Below are 24,323 nucleotides of genomic sequence, written 5' to 3' on the forward strand. Positions count from 1 at the left end.
TTAATTGATTTAATCAAGCTTCCTCTCTTTTATTTTTTTCTTTATTTATTCTGTCAGTTTCTGAGAAATGTAAACTAAATCTCTCACTGTGATGACAAATTTTTATGTTTCTTTTTAATTATATCATTTCCCTCCAACATATTTTGAGGAAATTTTACTAGATACATAACATTTATAATTTCTTGTATTGGACCCATTTATTATAATGAAATGCCTCTCTTCAGTGCTAGCAGTGGTTCTTGACTTGATATTATTATCAACAAGCTTTCCTTAGGTTAGTGTTTTCATTGTGTATCTTTTCCTGTACTTTAACTTCAAAGACTTTTATTTTTGAGTTGTTTTTTTATAAACAGCATATAGTTGGGTTTTGCTTCTTTATTATCACCTGGCAATTTTCTGAGTACCTAATAAGCTATATACAGTTAAAATAATTGGTATACTTGGATATAAATTTATATTTTACTATTAGTTTTTAAATTATCTCCTCTGTCTTTTGTTTCCTTCTGTCCTTTCCTTGCTTTTTTTCCCTTTGATGAATGAAGCACTTAAAATTCCATTTTCTTCTCTGTTGGCTTGTTAATTATATATCCTGTTATTCTCTAGCCACTTCCCTACAACATCCATCCTTCACTTGTGAATTTACTCTGAATGAGTACTTCAACCACTTCTCTCATAATGCATGATTGTGAGAATACTTTAACTCTGTAAAAACCCCTGCTTTCTTCTGTACTTTTGCTTTCATTTATTTTAATTTCACGTATGAGTAAATCACATGATGTATTATTATTGCTATTTTATGCAGTTAGTATTTACTTATATTTACCATTTCTCTTCATTCCTTCATGTAAGTCTGTTTCTCTCTGGGGTTATTCTTCTTTTTCTGGAAGAACTTCATGTAGTATTCCTTTGTATTTTTATTTGTTGGAAATTTTCTTTATTTTTTTCTTAAGTATTGAAATGTATTTTTGCTGCATGTAGAATTCTAGGTTGTCAGCGTCTTTCAGTGCTTTAAAGATGTAATTTCATCATCCTTTGGGAAATTTATTTTTGTTTAAAGAATAGCTGTAGATATCATTGTTGGTCCTTTGAAGATGATGTGCTATTTTTCTGTATTTTAAATTTTTGTCTTTGTCTCTGATAGTGAGTTCTATTATTATGTGCTTAGGCATATTTTTCTTACATTTTATCCTGCTTAAGGATCACAGAGATTCCTGAATCAATTTAAAAATATTCTTGGCAATTATTGCATCAGATATTACTTCTCCTGGTTCAATCTCTCCTCTTCTCCTGAAAGTACAATTTTATAAATTTGTTAGACTTTTCACTGTATCCTATTTGACTCTTAAACTCCTTTCTGTATTTTCTATTGTCTTTTTCTTCTTCTTTGCTTTAGTTTGGAAATTTTCTAATAATCCATCTTCTGTTGCACTAATGTTCTCTTCTTAGTGTTTAATCTGCTTTGAAAGCAACTATTGAGTTTTTATTTTATTGTAGCTTTATGGAGGCATAATTTACATGCCATAAGATTCATCCATTGTAAGTATATAGTTCAAGGATGTTAGCTAAATTTATAGTTCTATAACAATTACTGTTATCCAGTTTTAGAATGTTTATCTACCCCCCAAATTCTCTTGAGCCCACTTGCAATCTCTGTTCCCATTCCTAACCCCAGGCAACCACTCTTTTTATAAATCTGCCTTTTCTACTCATTTAATATAAATTGAATTATATGATATATAGTCTTGTGTATCTGGCTTCTTTTATCCAGCATAGTGGTTGTTGTTTAAAAAATTTTTATTGATTTTTTTTTTTGAGAGACAGAAAGAAGAGAAAGGAGAGAGAGAGAGAGAGAGAGAGAGAGAGAGAGAGAGAGAGAGACTTGTTGTTCCACTCCTTTATATATTTACTGGTTGCTTCTTATATGAATGAGCCCTGACTAGATGTATTAGGACAACATTCCAACCAACTGAATTACCTGCCCAGGACCAGCATAATGTTAACAAGGCTTGTCCATATTGTAGTATGCATTGGTATTTCAGCCATTTTTATTGTTAAATAGTATTATGTTGTATAGATATACTGTGCTCTGTTTATTCATCAATTAATGGAAATTTGTATTGTTTTCAGTTATTGGCTACTATGAATAATATGTCAGGACAACTTATGTAAGTCTTGGTATCCTATATAATAAAGAGATAATATGCAAATTAACCCTAATGCCCTCACAAGATTGCTGCCTACGATCAGGCCAGCAGGGAGTTAGTGAGGGACGACCAAATGACTGAATAAGCAGGCTGTGTGGGGTGACCAGGCCAGCAGGGGGCCAGTTAGGGGAGACCAGGACAGCAGGGGGAGCCATTAGGGGAGACCAGGACAGCAGGGGGAGCCATTAGGGGCAAACAGGCTGGCAGAGGGGAGGCAGTTGGGGGCAACCAGGTCTACGGGGGGGGGGGGGGGGGGGAGTAAGGGGTTACCAGGACAGCAGGGTGGGGGCGACTGGTTGGTAGTGGGGAGCAGTTAGGGGTGACCAGGCAGGCAGGCAGGTGAGTGATCGGGAGCCAACAGTTCAGGATTGTGAGAGGGATGTCCGACTGCCAGATTAGGCCCAATCCCTGGGATAAGGCCTAAACTGGCAGTCAGACACCCTAGAGAGGTCCCAGATTGGAGAAGGTGCAGGATGGGCTGAGGGGACCCTCCCTTGTGCACAAATTTCATGCACTGGCCCTCTAGTAGATATATATATTTTCATTTATTTTAGGTAAGAGAAGTTGAGCAGAATTTCTGGGTCATATGGTGGATATATGTTTAATGTCTTAAGAATCTACCAAACTGTTTTCTAAAGTGGCTGTAACATTTTACATTCCCACCAGCAAGGTATGAAGGTTTCAGTTTCTTGATATCCTTGTCAGCAATTACTGATAATAGCCATTCTAGTGGATATGTAGAGGTTAATTTGTTATTTAATTTACATTTTCCTAATGCTTAATAATATTGAGCACCTTTTTATATGCTTATTAGCCAGTTGTATGATTTGCTTGGTGAAATAACTATTTGGTTCTCTTGCCCTTTCTTAAAAATTTTTTTTTTTAAATTGATTTTTAGAGAGAGAGGAGGGAAGAGGGAGAAAGAAACATTGGTTGGAGAGCCGGACATCAATCAGCTGCCTCTTGCATGTACCCTGGGAATTGAACATGCAGCCTTTTGGTGCCCACGATGACACCCAACCAAATGAGCCACATGGGCCAGGGTCTCTTGCCCATTCTTTTTGCCCATTTTTAAATTAGGTTGTCTTCTTATTGATTTGTAAGAGTGTTTTATATATTCTGGATACAGACTCTTTATTAGATATATGATATACAAATATTTCCCCCAAATCTGTGACTAGTGTTTTCATTTTGTAATAGTGCCTTCTTTTGAAGATTTTAATTTTGATGAAATACAACCTATTATATTGTCTTTTATGGCTTGCTTTTGTTGTTTTACCTAAGAACTTGTTGTCTAATCTGAGGTGTACTATATTTTTATGAAAATATTGATTTTCTATATTTTGTTCTAGAAGACTTATAATTTTCACTATTACATCTAGGTCTATGATTGATTTTGAATTAATTTTTACATATGGTTTGATGTAAAGGTCTATTTGTTTATTTACCTGTCTGTTTATTTGTTTATCAATCACTTACCAGTACCATTTTCTGAAAAGACTATGATCTTTATAAAAAAAAAAATCAATCACTAATTGATATAAGGCTTTACTTCTAGACTTTCAAATCTGTTCGACCTGTTTGCCTATCTGTCTGTCTATCTATCCATCCATTCTTACCTTATATCATGCTGCAATCCTATATTAAATCTTGAAATTAAATAGTGTAAATATTCCATCTTTGTTCTTGTTTTACAAAATTGCCTTCTAAGGTTTAAGATAATTTTGCCAATTTATGCAAAGAAAACCCCAACTAAATAAAAAAAAACACACACAAAAAAAACACTCCTACTGGGATTTTGATAATGATTGTGTTGAATCAATACCATAGCTTTGTTTGGGAAGAATGGCCATTTTAGCAACATTGAGTCTGCCCTAAGAACTGGGAGACAAGAGCTATCTCCCTGTAGGTTTGCATTTCAAAGAGGTGACTCCCAGGACCTTAAGTCATTTCTGGTTGGTGGAAGAGTTACATCTCAAAGGGGCAGAGAAAGGATTAATGTTTGTAAGCTTTCTCTAAGAAAAAGGAAGGTCAGTGACTTGTAGTCAGGTTTTGGCTGGAACAAACAGTAAATTCTTTTGGCAGCACTGAGCTTTCTCAGGCATCCATTTTAGGGAACTGGACCATCTTTCTAGGAATGTGGCCTTGAGCTAATGGAAACTATGCTAGTGTTTGTATGGGAAGTGGATGAAATGTGCTAAAGTTGCAGTTCTTCTAGGCCAAGGTTGAGGCCTGGTTGAGTAGAGGTCTCAGAGGAGCCTGACTAAAGTTTAGTCAAGGAGAGAGTCTTTGTCAATAATACAGGGCTAAGTCTTTCCAAAACACTATGGAAATCCAGGATGAAACCAGAAAAGAGGTGAATATCAGGGATGCACATTATATCTGTTTTTTAAAATTAACTTTACAAACAATTTTATTTTCATATATTCCCATTCTTTCTCCATTCTATCTGGAGTTGTCTTTTGTAAAGAACAGTCTTTTTATTTTTTATTTTTTATTGTTGACAGTATTACAAATGTCCCACATTTTCCTCCTTTTGCCCCTCACCAGGCCTTTAAAACATCATTATCTGTGTCCATGGGTTATGCATGTATGGATACATGTTCTTTGGTTTATTTCTTCCTGTCTCCTCCACCAGCTCCATTCTGACTGTCAGTCTGTTCCATACATCTATGTTTCAGGTCCTATTTTGTTTGTCAGTTTCTTTTCATTAGATTCCACATATACGTGAGATCATGTGATATTTGTCTTTCTCTGTCTGGCTTATTTTGTGTAGCATAATAATCTCCAGGTCCATCCGTACTGTCTCATAGTAAAAGGGTTCCGCCGCTCCACCTTTTTTTTTTTTTTTTTTACTGCCGCCTAGTGTATATGTACCACATCTTTATCCACTCATCTTCTGACACTTGGGCACTTGGGTTGTTTCCAGATCTTAGCTATGGTAAATAGATCTGCAATGAACATAGGAGTGCATATATTCTTTCTGATTGGTGTCTCAGGATTCTTGGGATATAGTCCTAGAAGTGGGATCACTGGGTCAAACAAGAGTGCTATTTTTTAATTTTTTTGAGGAAACTCCATACTATTTTCCACACCAGTCAGCATTTCCACCAGCAGTGAACTAGGGTTCCCTTTTCTCTATATCCTCTCCAACACTTGTTGTTTGTTAATATATCTCTTATTTTTATTTAATACTTCTAATAATCCCCTGATTTTAGTACTATCTTCATATTAAAACAAGAGGCAGAGGCTGAGACATTTTATCTATCTGTCTATCTATCTATCTATCTATCTATCTTTCTATCTATCTATCATCTTCTATCAATCATTTTTAATTCTCACCCAAGGATATGTTTTTGTTGATTTTAGAAAGAGAGAAGGAGTGCAGGGGGAAAGAGAGAAGGGGTTCATACATTTTAAGTAACATGATGAAGGTCATATAGTTAATGAAAGGTGGAGTTAGGATTCAAACCTAGATTTTTTTTTTTTAACTTCAAAATGCCATCTCTGATCATCAACAATTCATGTTATAATATTGTTACATAGCAATCTTCTTTTCTTAGTAATTGACACTGAAAACAGTTAATGTAGGTAAGTTATTTACTCTGTGCCAGACTCTAAGAAGAAAATTTAACAGGGCTGTATCAACATTGAGTAGTGAGAAAGTTAGAGTGTAACTAGTACTTTGCTCTGTCAGGATGTATGCTCTCAGTTGGTATTTGAATTACTGCTAGCACCCCAATGCGTATGAAAAGCCTGCTCCTACTCACAGGTCCTGTAATGTTGGAACAGGACAGTTTTTAGCCATCAAGTCCAGAATCTTAATTTCTCAGATAAAAAAGCCATTATCCAGAAATGGTCAGTGATTTCCTCAAGTGATTTCCTCAAGATCCTAGAGCCTGCTCATCAGAGAAAGCTGGAATTTGTTTAACCGAAAATGACTATGGCCCATTTGGGGACTTACCCTCTGATGTTGTTAACACAGTATATATTTATCTATGTCAAATCACCATTGCATATTTTTAGAAAATAACCTTAAAAGGTGAAATTGCCAGTAGGTGGTGATGACAGTGACTCAACAGTGTCCCTGTAGCCCCATCAGATGATTTAGCAGAACTCTCTGTTGTCAGATACCTCTGTCTGAATCTGCCAAATTTCCTTTGAATTACTCCCACGCTGTTTAGGCAAAAATAAAGCAACAGCAACAACACAACAGCCAATCTATTGGGTCGGCAGCTAAGTAATTGCGGATTTTTTAAAGAAAATCAAAGACAATTTTTTCATGGAACTAAATAACTTTATTCTTTAATGTATTGCCCATTTTGATCAATGACCTTTTGCCATCTTTCAGGCAGCATCATAATCCCACGTTCAAAAAACTTCTGGTTTTTATTAGCAAAAAACTGAATCAGGTACGATTTGACATCATCATCATTATTGAAATTTTTACCATTCAAGGAGTTTTGTAAAGATCGAAACAAAAAGTAATCAGATGGTGCAAGGTCAGGACTATATGGTGGATGTGGCAAAACATCCCAACCAAGCTCCATTAATTTTTGCCGAGTGACCAAAGATGTGTGTGGCCTTGCATTGTCATGATGGAATACACCTTTTCGATTTGTCAATTCGGGCCACTTTTCTTCAACTGCATTGTTTAATTTCGTTAGTTGTTCAATGTAGACATCAGAATTGATCGTTCGGTTGGGTGGTAAAAGTTCAAAGTAGACAATTCCTTTGTAATCCCACCAAACTGATAACAAAACCTTCTTTTGATGAATATCAGCTTTTGATGTTGTTTGAGTTGGTTCACCTGGCCTGCTCCACGATCTTTTCCACTTGATATTGTTGTAAACAACCCATTTTTCATCGCCAGTTATCAGTCGTTTTAAAAATGGATCATTTTCATTACGTTTCTTTAGCAAATTGTAGCTGCTAATGCGTTGCGTTAACTGTGATTCTTTCAGTTCGTGAGGAACCCATGTATCGAGTTTTTGAACATAGCCAAGTTGTTTTAAGTGATTTTCAATGCATGTATGTGATACATGAAGCTTCTCTGCAATCTCACGTGTTGTACTGTGACAGTCCGAATTGATTATTGCTTTGATTAGGGCGTCATCAACTTCAACTGGACGACCAGAGCGTTTTTCATCTTTGAGTGAAAAATCACCAGAACGAAATTTGGCAAACCAATTTTGACACTGCCGTTCTTTTAAGGCTTCGTCACCATAGACAGCACATAACTTTTTATGAGCTTGTGATGCGTTTTTCCCTTGCGGAAATAAAAAAGCAAAATATGACGAAAATGTTCCTTTTGATTTTCCATTTTTCAACGAACGCCAAACAAAAACTACAAAACAGATCAAAAAACTTTTTTTACTGATTAACAGCTGAATAGCCAACTATCAAATACAAAATGTGTTTTACATTTGTGCTACGTCTGCAAACCTAAAAATTCAACTGAAGCCATATATGTGTGAAACCCGCAATTACTTAGTTGCCGACCCAATATATATATATAAAGAGCCAGCATCTGTAACTACTGGAACAACCCATGACCAGTCCCTATGATGCCCACTGTGGCTCTCCCCCTGGCCCGCCCACCCCTGATTGGCCTGCTCCACTATGATATGCCCATAGCCCCTCCCCCTGGCTGGCTCTGCCCCTGATCACCTCCTCACCCCAATAGGGGTCAGGGCTGGCTGACCAACCTCCTGAAGCCCCTCACCCCAGCCTGCCCCACTTTCGATGGGCCCCCACCACCCTGATTGGCCTGCAGCCCCTCCCCCCACCTGGCTCCATCCCAGATTGGCCCCCCTTACACTGACCAACCACTCATGGCCAGTTGACCAACCACTCATGGTCCCTCCCCAAGCCACTGGTTCCTGGTTGGCACCCCCTACCCCATTTGGGGGTGGGGCAGGCTGGACCACCACCCACAGCTCCTCCCCAAGGCTGGCCCTACCCTCAGTTGGCCCTCCAACCCCAATCAGGGGTGGGGCCCACTGGCCAATTGCCCATGGCCCCTCCCCCCAGTCAGCCTGGACTTGATCTGCACTGATCAGGGTGGGCTAGCTTGTCAACCTCCCACCATCTCCTCCTCCTGACAGGCCCAGCCCTCATCTGCCCCGATTGGGGCTGGGACAGCTGGATCCCACCCCTGCAGGAATTCATGCACTGGGCCTCTAGTACAGATATAAAAAAATAAACTTTAAAGTTTTTGATTAAATGTGTCCACTACAGTGTTTTAAAAAAATTCAAAGATTAAAATATACCACTTCTTGTCCTTATGTCAAAACAGATGAACTTACACTGTTTTGAGTGTTAAGACAGTAAGTTGGGTTTTGTTCCCAGTGTTGTTTTCTCTCTGTTATTGCTGTGACTGAATATCATGTTGACAGTTTTCTTTAGTAATAAAATAATTCATTAAATAATTGTATTAAGAACATTTAATATGAGACTTACCTCTTAGCAGTTGCACTTGTGTAGTACCCTGTTGTTGACTATAGGTTCAATGTTATTAGGCACATCTCTGGAACTTACTCATCTTGCTTAACTGAAACTTTATGCTTGTTGATTAGTAACTCCTCTTCCCTGCTCCAACCTCTCACTGGCAACAATGATTCCACTCTGATTCTATGAATCTGACTACTTTAGAACCTCACGTAAATGGAATCATGCACTATATTCTTTCTGTTGTCTGGCTAATTTACTTAGCATAATGTACCCAAGATTTATCCTTATTATAGAAAATGACAGGATTTCCTTTGTATGGCCCAATAATGTTTCACTGTGTATACATACCATAATGTCTATATCTATTCATCCATTGAAGGACATTTAGGTAGTTTCCACATCTTGACTGTTGTGAATACTGCTACAGTGAACACAGGAGTGCTAATATCACTTTGAGATCTTGATCTCAATTATTTTGGATACATACCCAGAAGTAAGATTGCAGGATCATATGGTAATTCTATTCTTTTCTCTGAGGAACCTCCATAATGTTTTCCACAGTAATATATCATTTTGCATTCCCAACATATCCTTGCCAAAAGTTGATATTTTCTGATTTTTTTTTTGATAGCAACCATCCTGGCAGGTGTGAAGTGATCTCTCATTGTGGTTTTGATTTGTATTTCCTTGATGATTAGTGATGCTGAACATTTTTTCATATATCTGTTGGTCATTTGTATTTTTTTTTGTGAACTGTCTATTCAAGTCTTTAGCCCACTTTTAATGGGATTATTAATTTCTGCTATTGAATTGTGTAGTAGGTTGGGACTATCAGAGTAAGTGACAGAAGTAAAAGACCTGTGGGGGACAGAGTGGAGGCAGAAAGCAGTGTCTCACTTGCATTGAGTCATGGAGTAGGCAGTAGGAAACCTTTGGGTTATAACATGGGATAAGACAGAGCCACTTACAGAAAGGAAATCTGTTGTTTAGGAGAGAAAAACAGAAAATCGGGATAGATTAATATACTACAAAAATAATAAGGAATGGGAAAGAGGAACACAGGAAGGGTAGCTCCACCTTCTCTGCATCCTCTTTGCATCCTTCTCTGCAGCATTTGTCATCAATACTGTGATAGCTGAGCTACTTTTCCAGCCCTACCTCTAGAACCTTGAAGATAAGGTATTGCCAGCACCTAGCAATTGTTAGTAAATATTTGGTTAATGAAGAGATACATGGTTGATGGGCAGGGGGAGAAACAAAACATCCATCAACACAGTTGTTGGAAAGTAGAGGCAGAAAGCTTTGCTAATGGTTTTTATTTTTATGTTTTTATTATGGAAAAACTTTAAACATATTCAGAAGTAGAGGAAATGGTAGAATGAATCCATTTTTACTAACTACTCAGCCTTAACAATGATCAACATATGTCTAATCTTGCTTCGTTTTTTCTGCCCATCTCCCCGTTGGATTACTTTAAACAAACTCAGATGCTGCATTATTTCATCTGGGAATACATCAGCATGTATCTGTACAACAATAAAGAGACTTGCCTTTAAAAAGTATATAACCACAATACTGCTAGCACACCAGAAAACAGTATAATAATTTCCTTACTGTCATCAAATATCTGCTCAGTATTCACATTTCCCTGATTGCCTTGTAAATTTCTTATCTAGTTGATGTGCCTGAATCAGAATTTAAATAAGGACTACACATGCACTTATAAATTTCTTAGGCTGTTTTTTAAAAAAATATATATTTTATTGATTTTTTTCAGAGAGGAAGAGAGAGAGATAGAGAGCTAGAAACGTCGATGAGAGAGAAACATCAACCAGCTGCCTCTTGCACACCCCCTACCGGGGATGTGCCTGCAACCAATGTCCATGCCCTTGACCGGAATCGAACCTGGGACCTTTCAGTCCACAGACCGATGCTCTACCACTGAGCCAAATTGGTTTCGGCTCTTAGGCTGCTTTTAATCTATAGGTTTACCTATTTTATCCCTTGCAATTTATTGAAGAAACCAGATCCTTTGTCTCTAGAATTTCCCAGTGTGAATTTTTACCAGTTGTGTCCCCATGGTGTAGTTTAATTTGTTTTTCTGTCCTATTTCCTGGAAACATAATTAGAACCAGAGCTTTGATCAGATTTTCCATTTTTTTGACAGAAAGACTTCAGAGATGGCGTATGTACTTCCTATTGCAGGGCATGAGGAGACACATAATAAACCTGTTCTCTTTGTGAGGTTATGTTTGGCCATTAAGCACAGGTATTGTTAGCCTGGTCCATCCATTATAAACCTCCCCATCTTCTTTTTGCTAAATGGTTTTAGCTATCATTGATCATTACTGTCTAGATCAGGGGTTGGCATACGTTTTTGGTAAAGGTCCAGATAATGAACATATTTCTGCTTTGTAGGCCATATGGTCTCTGTCGTTGTAGTGTGGTAGCAGCCTTAGGCAATATGTAAATGAATGGGCATGGTTGTGTTCCTATAAAACTTTATTTACCAGATTAGAATTGACCTACTGGCTATTATCTGCCAGCTCCTATCTACATCAATTATTTTATTAGTGGATACAAAAAATATAATTCTATCACCCTTTCTTTATTAATTGAAATCCTATATAATAAAAGAGTAATATGCAAATTAGCCAGCACTCCGTTATACCCACCAGCCACACCCTCCAGCCAATCAGAGCGAATATGCAAATAAACCCAACCAAGATGGCTACAACTACAGAGAGCAGGAGGGAGACTTTGGTTTCTCAGTCTATGGAAGAAGCCAAGCTTTCTGCCTGCCCTAGCTGGCCTAAGCCTCTACTCAAGGTTACAAAGTTTCAATCATAGAAGGTAAACAAATCCAAACAGAAATGGCGACTGCCACAGAGCAAGCAGGAGGCTTGACTCCGCTCCAAGCTACAAAGTTTCAATTGTAGAAGGTAAATAAATTCCAGATACTAAGACCTCCACTTGGGTTGCCAGGGGTGTGGCTGGCCTGCAAACCACCACAGACCCCTCACCCAGGCCACCCCACCCCCAACCCTGATCCGGTACACCCTTCGGGGCAAACCAGCTGGCCCCCACCCATGCACCAGGCCTTTATCCTATCTTATAAAAGAGTAATATGCAGATTGACCATCACTCCAACACACAATAGCTGCCCCCATGTGGTCAAAAATCCTTCCACCACAAGACGGCCACCACAAGATGGGCAGTTGGGAGGCACCAGGCCTGCGAGGGAGGGCAGTTGAGAGGGACCAGGCCTGCAAGGAAGGGCAGTTGGAGGTGATCAACCCTGCAGGGGAGGGCAGTTAGGGGTGACCAGGCTGGCAAGGAGGGAAGTTGAAGGCAAACAGGCTGGCAGGGAAGCAGTTAGACATCAGGCTGGCATGGGAGTGGTTAGGGGGAGATCTGGCTGGCAGGCAGAAGCAGTTAGGGGCAGTCAGGCAGGTAGGCAAGCGAGCAGTTGGGAGCCAGCAGTCCTGGATTGTGAGAAGGATGTCCAACTACCTATTTAGGCCCAATCCTTTGAGGGATCCGAGGTTGAAGAGGGTGCAGGCTGGGCTGAGGGACAACCTCCTGGCCCCATGCACGAATTTTGTGCACAGGGCCTCTAGTATATTATAAAGAAGAATGTTGCCTTATAAATTATTTGGTTACTCTAAGGAACTTATTATAAAGGAAAGACAGGAAAAATGCTTGAGTCTTTCCCTATATTTGTTAATATCCATTTTCAGGATATTGAGTTGGTTTTCTAGCATCTTCCAAAGTTGTTTCTAGCATCTTCCAAAGTTTGTTTTTAAAGTATCACCATGACATTATGGGTTTTTCCACATATTTGATGTTTTAGTCTTCCTCGACCCAGACCCTGGAGATACCTGTGGCTGGTGTCTGTTAACAGTTACACTGCTGCCACATGGCACTACCAAAGTCTTGTTAACTCCGTGGTGGAGTTAGCATTAAATAAGTTGGAGGTCTCTCTGCAGCTCTAAAATCCATGATGCTACCACTTTCATTTTATTAGGTAAGAAAAATAGTTAATATTCTTTAAATTCAGAAATTAGATTCTCATAATTTTACATAATATTTCATCTATGTTAACTTCTTTTTATCATTACTAGGTCATGTTGTTAAACAAAATTGACCTTAAAATGTTCACAGTGCAATCTTACTTTGTTACCCTACAACCTAAAAGTTGATTTAATACCCTCTGATTTTTTATTAATGTCAAGTTGGGGGAAAATGGACTTATTTAAAGAGCTCAAACTTAAGATTATTGTACATATCAAAATGCTCTCTTCTAATTTATCATCCATATTAAATCAATTATTTATTCTAATGTTCCTCCTTGCTTCTTTTCTCTATATTTTAACTGCTCAAATACATTGTCTGCATTTTCTCTCTGACATGACCCAAACTCTTACCCTACATCCATTATAGTCTCCCTTAGATGTTTGTGATTATGTGTGGTTTCCTCTAAGTGTTTCTTTTTAAAAGATTTTTAAATTGAATTTATTGGGATGACATTGGATAATAAAAGTATATAGGTTTCAAGTCCACATTTCTATGATTTGTATAGTGCATTGTATGCCCATCAAAGTCAAATAATCTTTTGTCACTATATATTTGGCCCCCTTCACCCTTTACTACAACCTCCACTGCCTTCCCTCTGGTAACCACCATACTGTTGTCTGTATCTATGAGTTTCTGTTTTATATCCCACATATGAATGAAGTAATTTGGTTCTTAGCTTTTTCTGAGTGACTTATTTCTCTTAGCATGATAGTCTCAGGGTTCAGCCATGTTGTTGCAAATGGCAGTATTTCATCTTTTCTTATGGTTGAATAGTATTCCATTGTATATATGTACCACATTTTTACCCAGCCACCTATTGAAGGACACTTCGGTTGTTTGCATGCCTTGCCCACTGTGACTAACGCTGCAATGAACATAGCGGTGCGTATATCTTCATGAATAAACATTTTCAAAATTTTCAGGTAGATACCCAGAAGAGGGGCTGCTGGGTCATATTGTTATCTGTGGGGAGTCTTTTATGTCCCCACAGGTTGCCTGTGGAAGTGGGCTTATTGCAATGTTAGGAGAAAAGTAAATTTCTGAGACTTGTGTGGGAGAATGAGTGATATTTACTTGCATGGACTTAAACCCCTGAGTTTCCAAGGTCCCATTTCCCTCTGTCCTGCCAAAGAAGAAGTCCTATTTCATCTTCAGTAGAGCTAGGATTAAAGTCATTGCCCAGAGTTTCCGCTTGGTATTTACACAGTCCAGTCCAGCATCAGGCTAGCATAGCTTGTGTTCCCAGTTGTAGCCCATTGTATGTGCGGTCTGCATGGCCATGGGCCATGTGGCTTCTAAGGTCACATGAGACATGGGTGAGTGCAAGGGAGCAGGAGCAAAGCCAGAGGAACAAGAGAGAGAGAATTCCTATGTCTGGGGATTTTATTCTAAGATTTCTCATGCTTGCAGTGGCTGTACCCTCTCTTGTCAAGATTTTTGTTCTCAGACATGTATTTTCCCTACTGCTGGTGTTCTTGTTCCACCATTAAGAAGGGTTCAGCAATCTGGAGAAAGGCTGTGCGTAGATTAAGTAGGAGTCCAGAGATGAAAGATAATTTTGAAAGGCATTGGGGGTCAGAGGAGCTTTAGCTAAGGGAGCTAAGTTCTCCTGGTCTCAGGACCCAAAGTTTTTTTTTATCACAGTTTGTCCTAAGGCAAGTTGGAAATACACATTTCAAAGGGTACGGTTTTGTACAGAAGCATTGTCAAATTGGGGAATAGCCTACGGTTGTTCAGGTATTTGGCCAGTAGGAGGCAATAACATGTAGATTACGTTGCCCTGAGCTGTCTGGCAGCAAACAATCATCCTATTCAGGTTTGGGGGAAATGCCTTTAGCCATTCCAACCGGTGATTACATATGTGACTCAGCCCTTGTTGAGTTTCCAAGTTTCATCAACCTTTTGATAAAACTCTTGCAATTATGACATGCTGGAACTGACTTCTGGCTCCCTACATCACCCTGATGTTAATGTGTATGTGTCCATCTTTCCCTTTGTTGGATCCCTTTTCCCAATGATCTGCAGGAAATGGACTGGTGATTTCCTGGAGAGTGTGAAGTTGAAGCTTCCTGGTGAAGCTGCTCAGATGGCCATGCTCATAAACGTCTGTCATTCCCTCAGATCTTTTCTTCTTCTTACTTTTAATAACTAGAAAATTACAATGGTAACAATATGGTAAATTTATTCTTAATTTTTTTAGGAACCTCTTACTGTTTTCCATAGTGGCTCTACCAGTTTACATTCCCACCAGTAGTAAATGAAGGGTCCTTTTTCTCTGCAACCTCTCTAACTCTTGTTACTTGTCTTGTTGATAATAGAACACATGGGTATTAAACTTATGGACCTTGATCTTAGAAAGATTTTATGAATTTGACCCCAAAGTCAAAGGAAGTAAATGCAAAATAAGTGAATGAAGCTATATTAAACTAAAAAGCATCTGCACAGCAAAAGAGACTGCCAACAAAACAAAAGACAACCAACCAATGGGAGAAGATATTTTCAAACAGCAGCTCTGACAAGGGGTTAATATCTAAAATATATAAAGAACTCATACAACTTAAAACCAACCAAACAACCAATCCAATTAGAAAATGGGCAGAGAACCTGAACAGACACTTCTACCAAGAAAACATAAAAATGGCCAACAGATACATATATGAAAAGATGGTCAACTTCATTAGCTATTAGGGAAATGCAAATAAAAACTATAATAAGATAGCATTTCTCCCCTGTTGAAATATCTATTATTTTCTAAGTGTTTCTATTATTGATTTCCTTGGTGCTTTTGACACCTCCTTGTTACCCTTTCCTTGGCTTTAGGGATGACTTTTTTTTTTTCCTTGACCTTTTAATTCCTTCTCTTTTCCTAATCTATGAACAATGTTCCCAGGTCTTCTTTTATATTTCCTCAGCACTTGTCACTTTCAAGTTTCATAACTTCCTTGGGAAGCTCATAGTTTGCCAGTTTTAGTTTCATGATTCCATATGTAGGTGACTTTTAGAACTCTGTTTCTAATTCTGAGCTATGATGTTTCTATATTTATTATCAAGTATAAGATGTCTAAATTTTGACTTTTTCTAACAACTGAAAATAAAATCTCAGAGAAGAGAGGACATCATTTTCTCGAGGTACCCTTGAAATGTATTGATGTTACTCATTGAGCCTTGGTTGCTAGATGAATAAGGAAAAGATTTTGAAGATGGGTTTAAAACCTTTGAAAAGTTGTTTTCTATTTTTGCCTTCTGCTGCACCCTGTCTCTGCTTTGGCCCAGTAGCTGCTGGCTGTCTTTTGCTTTAGACTATTCTGTGGCTTTCTTTGTCTATGTAATAGATCTTGTCCCACTATAAGTTTCCCTTATTCACAGGCATATTTTCCAGACTAATTCTGACTATCTTCAGAGATATTGGCACTTTAGCTCTTTTTCTCTCAACCATAAAGTGAGGAAGAATTTTTTTCATAACTTAAAAGCTTCTCAAACCCATATTTTCTCTGGTCTGAGAAGAAGGGAAGCAGTGCTCTTCTGGGTTTGCCTCTAGAGGACAGGAGTTTGTGGTATGTCCATTAAAAATCACTTACCCTAACCGGTTTGGCTCAGTGGATAGAGTATTGCCTGTAGACTGACAGATCCCAGGTTCTATTTTGGCTAAGGGCATGTACCTTGATTGAGGGCACATCCCCAGTAGGGGGTGAGCAGGAGGCAGCTGATTGATGTTTCTAACTCTCTATCCTTCTCCCTTCCTCTCTGTAAAAATATCAATAAAATATATTTTTAAAAAATTGCTTAACCTTAATATGTAATAACTATAAAATCATCTTTCCTGAGAGTGTGCTTCTTTTCTTATACAGATATAACTTTTATCTCATTTAAAATATATTTTTTAAAATAAATCTTTATTGTTCATATTATTACAAATGTTCCTAATTTTTCCCCCCTCCATTGCTCCCCTCCACCAGGTTCCCACCCACCTTCTGCCCTTTCCCCACCCCCCATTGTCCTCATCCATAGTTGCACAGTTTATGTTCAGTCTCTTCCCACACTTCCCCACTCCCCCTTTCCCTGAGAATCGTCAGTCCACTCCCCTTCCATACTATTATATTCACCAGTTAATATTGTTCATCTGACTCTTTTAATTCCCTTGGTTTTTAGATTCACTTGTTGATAGTTACATATTTGTTGTTCATAATTTTTATCTTTATTTTCTTTCTCTTCCGAAAGAACCCCCTTCAGCAATTCATATACTTCTGGTTTGGCAGTGATGAACTCCTTTAGTTTTTTTTTTTTTATTAGTGAAGCTCTTTATCTGGCCTTCGACTCTGAGTGATAGCTTTGCTGGGTAGATTATTTTTGGCTGTAGGTTCTTGCTATTCATCACCTTGAATATTTCTTGCCATTCCCGTCTGGCCTGCATGGTTTCTGTTGAGAAATCAGCTGACAATCGTATGGGTGCTCCTTTATAGGTAATTACCTGCTTTGCTCTTGCTGCTTTTAATATTCTCTCTTTGTCTTTTGCTCTTGGAATTTTAATTATAATTTGTCTTGGTGTAGTCCTTTTTGGATTTCTTTTGTTTGGGGTTCTGTGTGCTTCCTGGACTTGTAAGTCTAATTCTTTCACCAGGTGGGGGAAGTTTTCTGTCACTATTTCTTTCAGTATGTTTTCGGTATCTTGCTCTCTCTCTTCTTTTGGGACCCCCATAATTCTGATGTTGGTTCGCTTGAAGTTGTCCCAGAGGTTTCTTACATTATCTTCAACTTTCTGGATTCTTTTGTCTTCTTGCTTCTGCAGAGTATCTTCTGGTTCTTTATGTTCCAAATCTTTGACTTGATTCTTGCGATCTTCCATTCTGTTGTTAGGACTCTATATTATAATATTTTTTATTTCAGACAATGTGTTCTTTATTTCTTGTTGATCCCTTATTATTTCTTGTTGATTTCTTATTATTTCTTGTTGATCCCTTATTTCTAGTTGATCCCTTTTCATATCCTCATATGTCTCGTTTATTTTATCGGCCTTTTCTAGGAGATTCTTGAACAACCTTATAAGCATGGTTTTGAACTCTATATCCAGTCGCTTTTTGTCCTCCATTTCTTTGTGATCTGTTTCCTCATCTTGGCATTTTTGCAGCTTCCCTGAGTTGGTAGCCTTAAAAGTCTCTGTGTTCAGCTTGAATGGGGCAGAGTTTCAGGGTGGAGCCTACAGCCTTGGCTTCCGGCAGCCCCACCCTATGAAGCTCCTGAGTCTGTGTTCCTCAGTGTCCCCAGGTACTCGCCACAAGCACCTCTGAAAGAAAAGTGCCCTCAAGTTTTGCCCACCACCAAACAGTCTAGGCTCTCCCGCAATGAGCCCGGAACTGGGGTTCAGTTCAGTTGGAAGTGGAGTTCAGAGCAGTCTGGAGCCCCTATCTCCCTCCCACCAGGGCAATCCAGTGGCACAGCCAACCGTCTGTTCTCTGTGCGCGCCTCGTGGACCTCCTTTCGCCTCTCCCCTGGGTTTCCGCCTTACAGCCCAGGCTTCCTCTGTATGAGCCTGGGTTCCCAGAGGTATGGCCTAGAACTGGGGCTCAGTGCAGTTGGAACTTTGTCTCCTTCCCGTGAGGGCAATCCAGCGGCACAGTCAACAGTCCATCCTCTGCTCGTAATGTGCACGACTCCGGGGCTCTGCCTTTCATCGCTCCCCCGAGATTCCCCTCTGTATGAGCCTGGATCCCCAGAACTGGGGTTCAGCGCTGTTGGGTCTGGGGTTCAGCACAGTCTAGAGCTTTTATTTCCTTCCCGCTAGGGAACGCCAGCCAGGCACTCAGCCTCCCCTCCTCTCCAGCTTCGTCCTCTCCGTGCGCATAGCATGTCTCGTACCTTAGGCTTTTACAGCTCCTCTGCTTTTCCTTCTGGTTTTCTCTTTCCTTCTCATTGTAGAATTTCCAGTCAGTTGACTTTCCTGTAGTTCTGGGTAATGACTATTTTGTATTTTAGTTGTATTTTATTGAAATTGTTGTGTGAGGCTGTGGTTGGGTGTTTACCTGTGCAGCCATCTTGGATCCTCTTCATATTCTCATTTAAAATATATTGTGGCTATTTACTTTCTTCTAATTTTCAGTTGAGTATATCATCAATAGTGTCACATTGTGTGGCTGTGTTGTGTAAAGTGACTCATTAAAATGAGTCTGAAAGGCCTATTGAGAAAAGCCATTCAGGGCAAATAAATTCAATAAAATTAATCTGTATTTTTGTTTCTCCTTGCCAAGCTTGGATTAGGGCATATTGTAAAAGTGATGAAATTTAGAAAGTGATTTTTTTTTCCTTTTTGCCCATCATTAATTGAAATATTTCATTAATTGAATTAGTGACATTTTGCTGAGTCAGAATACTGTTGGACTTTGGTGTGTATAAATATATTCCATTTCAGCAGGCATGATAGCTATTTTTATTAATGTGGGAGAACATTAGAATTATGGGAGATGAGTGGAATTATGGAAGAGAAGAAAAGGAAAAATATTTTTGTTTTTTGACTTTTATTTTAGAATAATATAAAAATAACATCTTTCTAGTTCTCCCTTTATTTATAATTTTCAGAAAGCTGTGAGTATTGATATATAGTAGTGGTTACTGTTTTGCTTTTATATTCAGAGAAAATTTAAAAGCCTTATATACAAAATACACCTTCTCAGGTTGATATCGAGACATTTACAGAGAAACTCTCCATGTCCTCACCTATTGCCAGGGAAATGGGATTCTTGTGATGTCACAAGAAAAGGGGCTTTTTGAGACTCACCTGGGAGAACGAGTGGCATTTATTTGCATAGAATTAAATCCCTGAGTTTCTAAGGTCTCCTCTCTCCATCCTGCCATGGAAGAAGTCCAGTCCTTAGCAGAGCTTGGATTAAAACCACTGCCCAAAGTTTCCATTCCATGTTGGAGCACAGTCCAGTCCAGCATCAGGCTAGTTTAGCTTGTGTTCCCAGGGGGGTCCACATGGCAATGGGTCATGCAGCTTCTAGGAACATGGGCAAATGCAAGAAAGCAGGAGCAAAGCCAGAGGAATGAGAGAGCAGAGAGAATGAACTCCCTTGTCTGGGGATTTCAATCTAAGATTTTGCGTGCTTGCAGTGGCTCTGCCTCCTCAGCCAATGATTTTTGTTCCCAGGTTAGACCGACAGGCACTTTCCCTACATCACCTGACTTCACAGCCCATACACCACCTCCCCATGGTTGGACCCCTTCCCCCAATGATTTTCAAAGAATGGACCAGTGGTTCCCTGGGGAATGTACAGTTGCAGCTTCCTGGTGAAGCTGCCCATATGGTCATGCTTACAATGTCTGGCCTCCCTTTTGCTCCTTTACTATTATTAATAATCAGCTAATTACAGTGGCAACAAAATAATCTTTTGGGATTGTATTCTATGAATTTTATTAATGGACATGTTTAATGAGTATAAACTTGAAGCTGATGTGGACAAATACTTATGAAAATTGGGAATTTTCAGTGATGAAGATAAAGAAAGGAATTCGTTCGTTTAACATATTGAGAGCTTCCTAGATGCTATGATTTATGTATCTTTTTACAGATTTTATTTTATGATTAAAGATTTCTTTGGAAGTTTAACTGATCAGAATCTGTATTTATTTATGGAAATTATGGGGTATTAGATTTACAATTTAAAAATCTAGATAAAAAATGTATAGTACTTGATAATGTTTATTAAGACAAAGTGCTGACTTTAACACACTTAAGGGTGGGTATGCCACTGAAGATTAGATAGGAGGAAGTTGGAGACAGTTCAGAGTATTTATTTATATAGCAAGTAATTAATGAGTATTTACTCCGTGCTGGCTTATGATAGATTCTTGTGCTACGTGGTCAACAATGTATCAGTGGCTCTTATAATTTACAATATATTCAAGTAGTAGAAATTGAAAACAGACAAATTAATTAGTTACACTGTAGGTGGAAGTTTGTTGAAGAAAGTAAAAGGGTTCTATAATCTATATTAATAAAAGGGTAATATGCTAATTAGATCAAATAGACCTGACAAAGCCATGGTGGCAGAGGCAGTTAGGAGCGATCAGGCAGGCAGGCAGAGCAGTTGGTGGTGGTCATGCTGGCAGGGAGAGCAGTTAGGGGTGATCAGGCCAGCAGACAGAGGCAATTAGAGGTGATCAGGCAGGCAGGCAGGCAGAGAGGTTAGGGGAGATCAGGCAGTAAGGTAACAAGCAAACAATCTAAACTTATAAGCCTTCTAAATTAGCTGTTAGTGCTCCATAGAGGTAGAATAAGCACGGAAAAAAATATTTCCCTTTCAGTTCATCAAGCAGTGGAGATTATTACATTTTTCAAAATTAATAGGTTATGCTTAATTTGATATGGGCTCAATCAGTAGATAGAAAACATGCATAACTTTTGATTACTGTGTTCAATACATATTATTATATCTGCTACCAGTTTACAATGCTGAAGTACTTAAAAATATCAATGGGTACATTCTTATTAAATTTCTAATAGCATCCATAAAGTGCTTATTTATACAAAATATATCTATTTATATTATTTCATTGAATCCTCACAACAACCTTGTGAGGCAGGTGTTATTTCTTTGTTCAAGGTTACGTAACCATTGATACCAGAGCCAGGCCCCAGATCTAGGTCTCCTGATACCAGATCCCATGTGCTTCCATTTCAGACTGTCTGCAAGTGAAGGCCATGCTCCTGGCCGCACATCCTGGGTCTTGAGTTTGGAGAAGTGGATGACTGTACACAGGGTGAAGAGTAAGCGGTTTTTCTCTTTCCTTGCTGGATACTGATTGGTTTGAAACTGCTGGCAAAAGATGCATGATAATCCCTCCTCCACGTGTAAATAGTGGCCTCTCATCCAAGATTAGTAGCCTAGAATTCTAGACTAATAACTTGGCTGTATTCTAATAAACAGCTGTGATACCCCATCATATTACATTATTTGGTCTTGGAGGAGTGGTAAAGTAAGAGTTTTAATTTTTTAAAAAAAATATGTTTTATTGATTTTTTTACAGAGAGGAAGGGAGAGAGATAGGGAGCTAGAAACATCGATGAGAGAGAAACATCGACCAGCTGCCTCTTGCACACCCCCTACCGGGGATGTGCCCGCAACCTACGTATATGACCTTGACCGGAATCGAACTTGGGATTCCTCAGTCTGCAGACCGACGCTCTACCACTGAGCCAAAACTCGGCAAGAGTTTTAATTTTTGAGGGAAGTTTTCTGGAAGGTGCTCAGTGTGCTGCCAAGCAACCATTAAGGGTTATGGGTTTTGCAGGTTAAATTCATTTAGAATCAGCTGTTGATAGTTTAAGAATCAGTGCTTGCAACTATTGAGCCTATTATTGTAGGGTTTTGTACATTAGAGCCTTTTACACCAAGAGGATTGTTTTCGGTGAAAAGGCATAGAAAAAGCTTAATTCTGAGACTATCACACTATACAGTAGTTCCAATATTGTTAATGTTCCCTAAGGGAGAACTATGGTAATTGGGACTGAGACCAGCATGCTCTTGGTGATTAGTAGTTATTAACAGCAATGTGAATCTTTCACACCCTAACTGGAAGCCAACTTACAAATCTCTAGATGGGAAGGTGCTTTTATTGAGGGGTATGCCACATGTATGGTTTAAGCTTACTGGGACTGACGTGTCGTGAAGGCTACTATAAGGAGCTTAGGGTTTTGTGGACGAGAAACAGTGAGTGCATGTCATTTATCAACAGCTGAGCTTAAAAACCAGTGTTCTGCCTTGATTATTCACAGAGAAGAATGATGCTGCAAGTGCCAGGATCTCTCATATATTTTGAGAAATAGAGTTATTAGTCAAAGAATTTGAGACATCTTAAAAATTGATGATCAAGAAATGAAAATGTTGGAAGAGTGATGTTCCATTTTGCCCAAAAAGAAATTCCAGAGAGAAGCAAGTCTTCAGCACCATTTCATCGTTGGGGAGGCTAGCCTGGGCTTCTTCACAGGGGTTCCCAGAGGACAGGAGCAGAAGCTGTAGGGTATCCTGTGGGGAGGGTTCCGACTCTCTCAAAGTCACTTCAACTTTATTTTATTTGTCTAAACATATCACAAGGCCAGCTGAGACTTTTTAAAAAAAATATTTTTATTGATTTCAGAGAGGAAGGAAAAGGGAGAGAGAGATGGAAACATCCATGATGAGAGAGAATCATGGATTGGCTGCCTCTTGCAAGTACCCCACTGGGGATCGAGCCCACAACTCAGGCATGTGCTCTTGACTGGAACCCTTCAGTTCACAGGCTGATGCTCTATCCACTGAGCCAAATCCACCAGGACCCAGCTGAGATTTAAGGGTGGGGGAAGCAGGTTCCTCCACCTGTGCATGGGATGAATAGAAAATCCCACTTCTAAGGCTCTGCAGGACTGTGGAGAATGAGTGCAGCCATGTTTGCAAACAACCTCCTCTATGTGATGGGAAGAGCAGAGGACAGCTAGTAAAATAGGCCACTGATAAATTTAAAATGGAAATAGAAGAGTTGAATCATGAAAGCTGGGGAAGGAGACTTAGTCTGTTTTACAAAGTATACATGAATGTTTTTAAAATAGAAACATATGAAGGATTCTTATATAATGGCTTTTTGATATAACTTCAAAGCCAATGAATAGTCAATTTTGGGAGAAATGTTTGGACAAAGTTTGATATCTGTAATGACAAAGAATATTTAAAAATTTCTAGAAAGGGCCAACAACCCAAGAGAAAAGTAAGAAAAAATATGAACCCATAGTTCAGAGAAGAACAAATGCAGAAGACCAACAAATAAGACACTCAGACTCAGATGATGATAGGGGGAAATAGTATATATCTGTTGCTGTTAGGGGGAAATAGTATACACATTACAGGTTGCAATATGTGCTATAGTCTGTTGGGAAGCAATCCAGCAACATATGTCAGAAATAATATCTGTCACCGAAACTGGTTTGGCTCAGTGGATAGAGTGTCAGCCTGCGGACTGAAAGGTCCCGGGTTCGATTCCGGACAAGGGCATGTACCTGGGTTGCGGGCACATCCCCAGTAGGGGGTGTGCAAGAGGCAGCTGATCGATGATTCTCTCTCATGATGTTTCTAACTCTCTATCCCTCTCCTTTCCTCTCTGTAAAAAATTAATAAAATATATTTAAAAAAAAGAAATAATATCTGTATCACCCAGGAATTCCATTCATTGTTCTCTTAAAGAAATCACCTGTATGTAAGGATATGTATTATAATGTTGTGTTCTACCATAATGTGTAGGGGGGAAATTGAGATAAACAAATGTTTAACAGGAATGGTTGACTGTATCACAGTGTATCCAAATGGTGGAATATTACGCAACCATTTAGAAAGGAATTTAGGGCCCTATCAGTTGAACTGAAAATTTTTCATGAGCCATTATTGAACGAGAAAACTGAGTATGATTTACTATACTAGTAGTTAGAAAAGAGCAATAGGAAAATGTGTGCTTGTATATGTCTTTACAATTAGGTGTACATGAAAATATATATGGAAGAAAATATACCAGGTAGTTAATATGGGTTACTGCGGGGGGGAAGGTGAGGGGAGCAGGAAGTGGCTTTCA

General features: G+C 38.9%; 1 protein-coding gene across 5 annotated transcripts in view; it reads left to right on the top strand.

The window, feature by feature from the left end:
- RNF182 (ring finger protein 182) overlaps positions 1–24,323 on the top strand; it is a 66,352-nt gene that overhangs the window by 27,242 nt on the left and 14,787 nt on the right. Inside the window, exon 2 of one of the 5 annotated variants that reach the window (XM_084872752.1) lies at positions 21,410–21,495. The exons of the other annotated variants lie outside the window; for them this stretch is intronic. The gene's annotated coding sequence lies outside the window, so the exon portion shown is untranslated. The remainder of the gene's footprint in view (positions 1–21,409; positions 21,496–24,323) is intronic. 5 annotated transcript variants of the gene reach the window in all.

Source organism: Pipistrellus hanaki (assembly GCF_964339955.1).
Source record: "Pipistrellus hanaki genome assembly, chromosome: 2".
Classification (NCBI taxonomy): domain Eukaryota; kingdom Metazoa; phylum Chordata; class Mammalia; order Chiroptera; family Vespertilionidae; genus Pipistrellus; species Pipistrellus hanaki.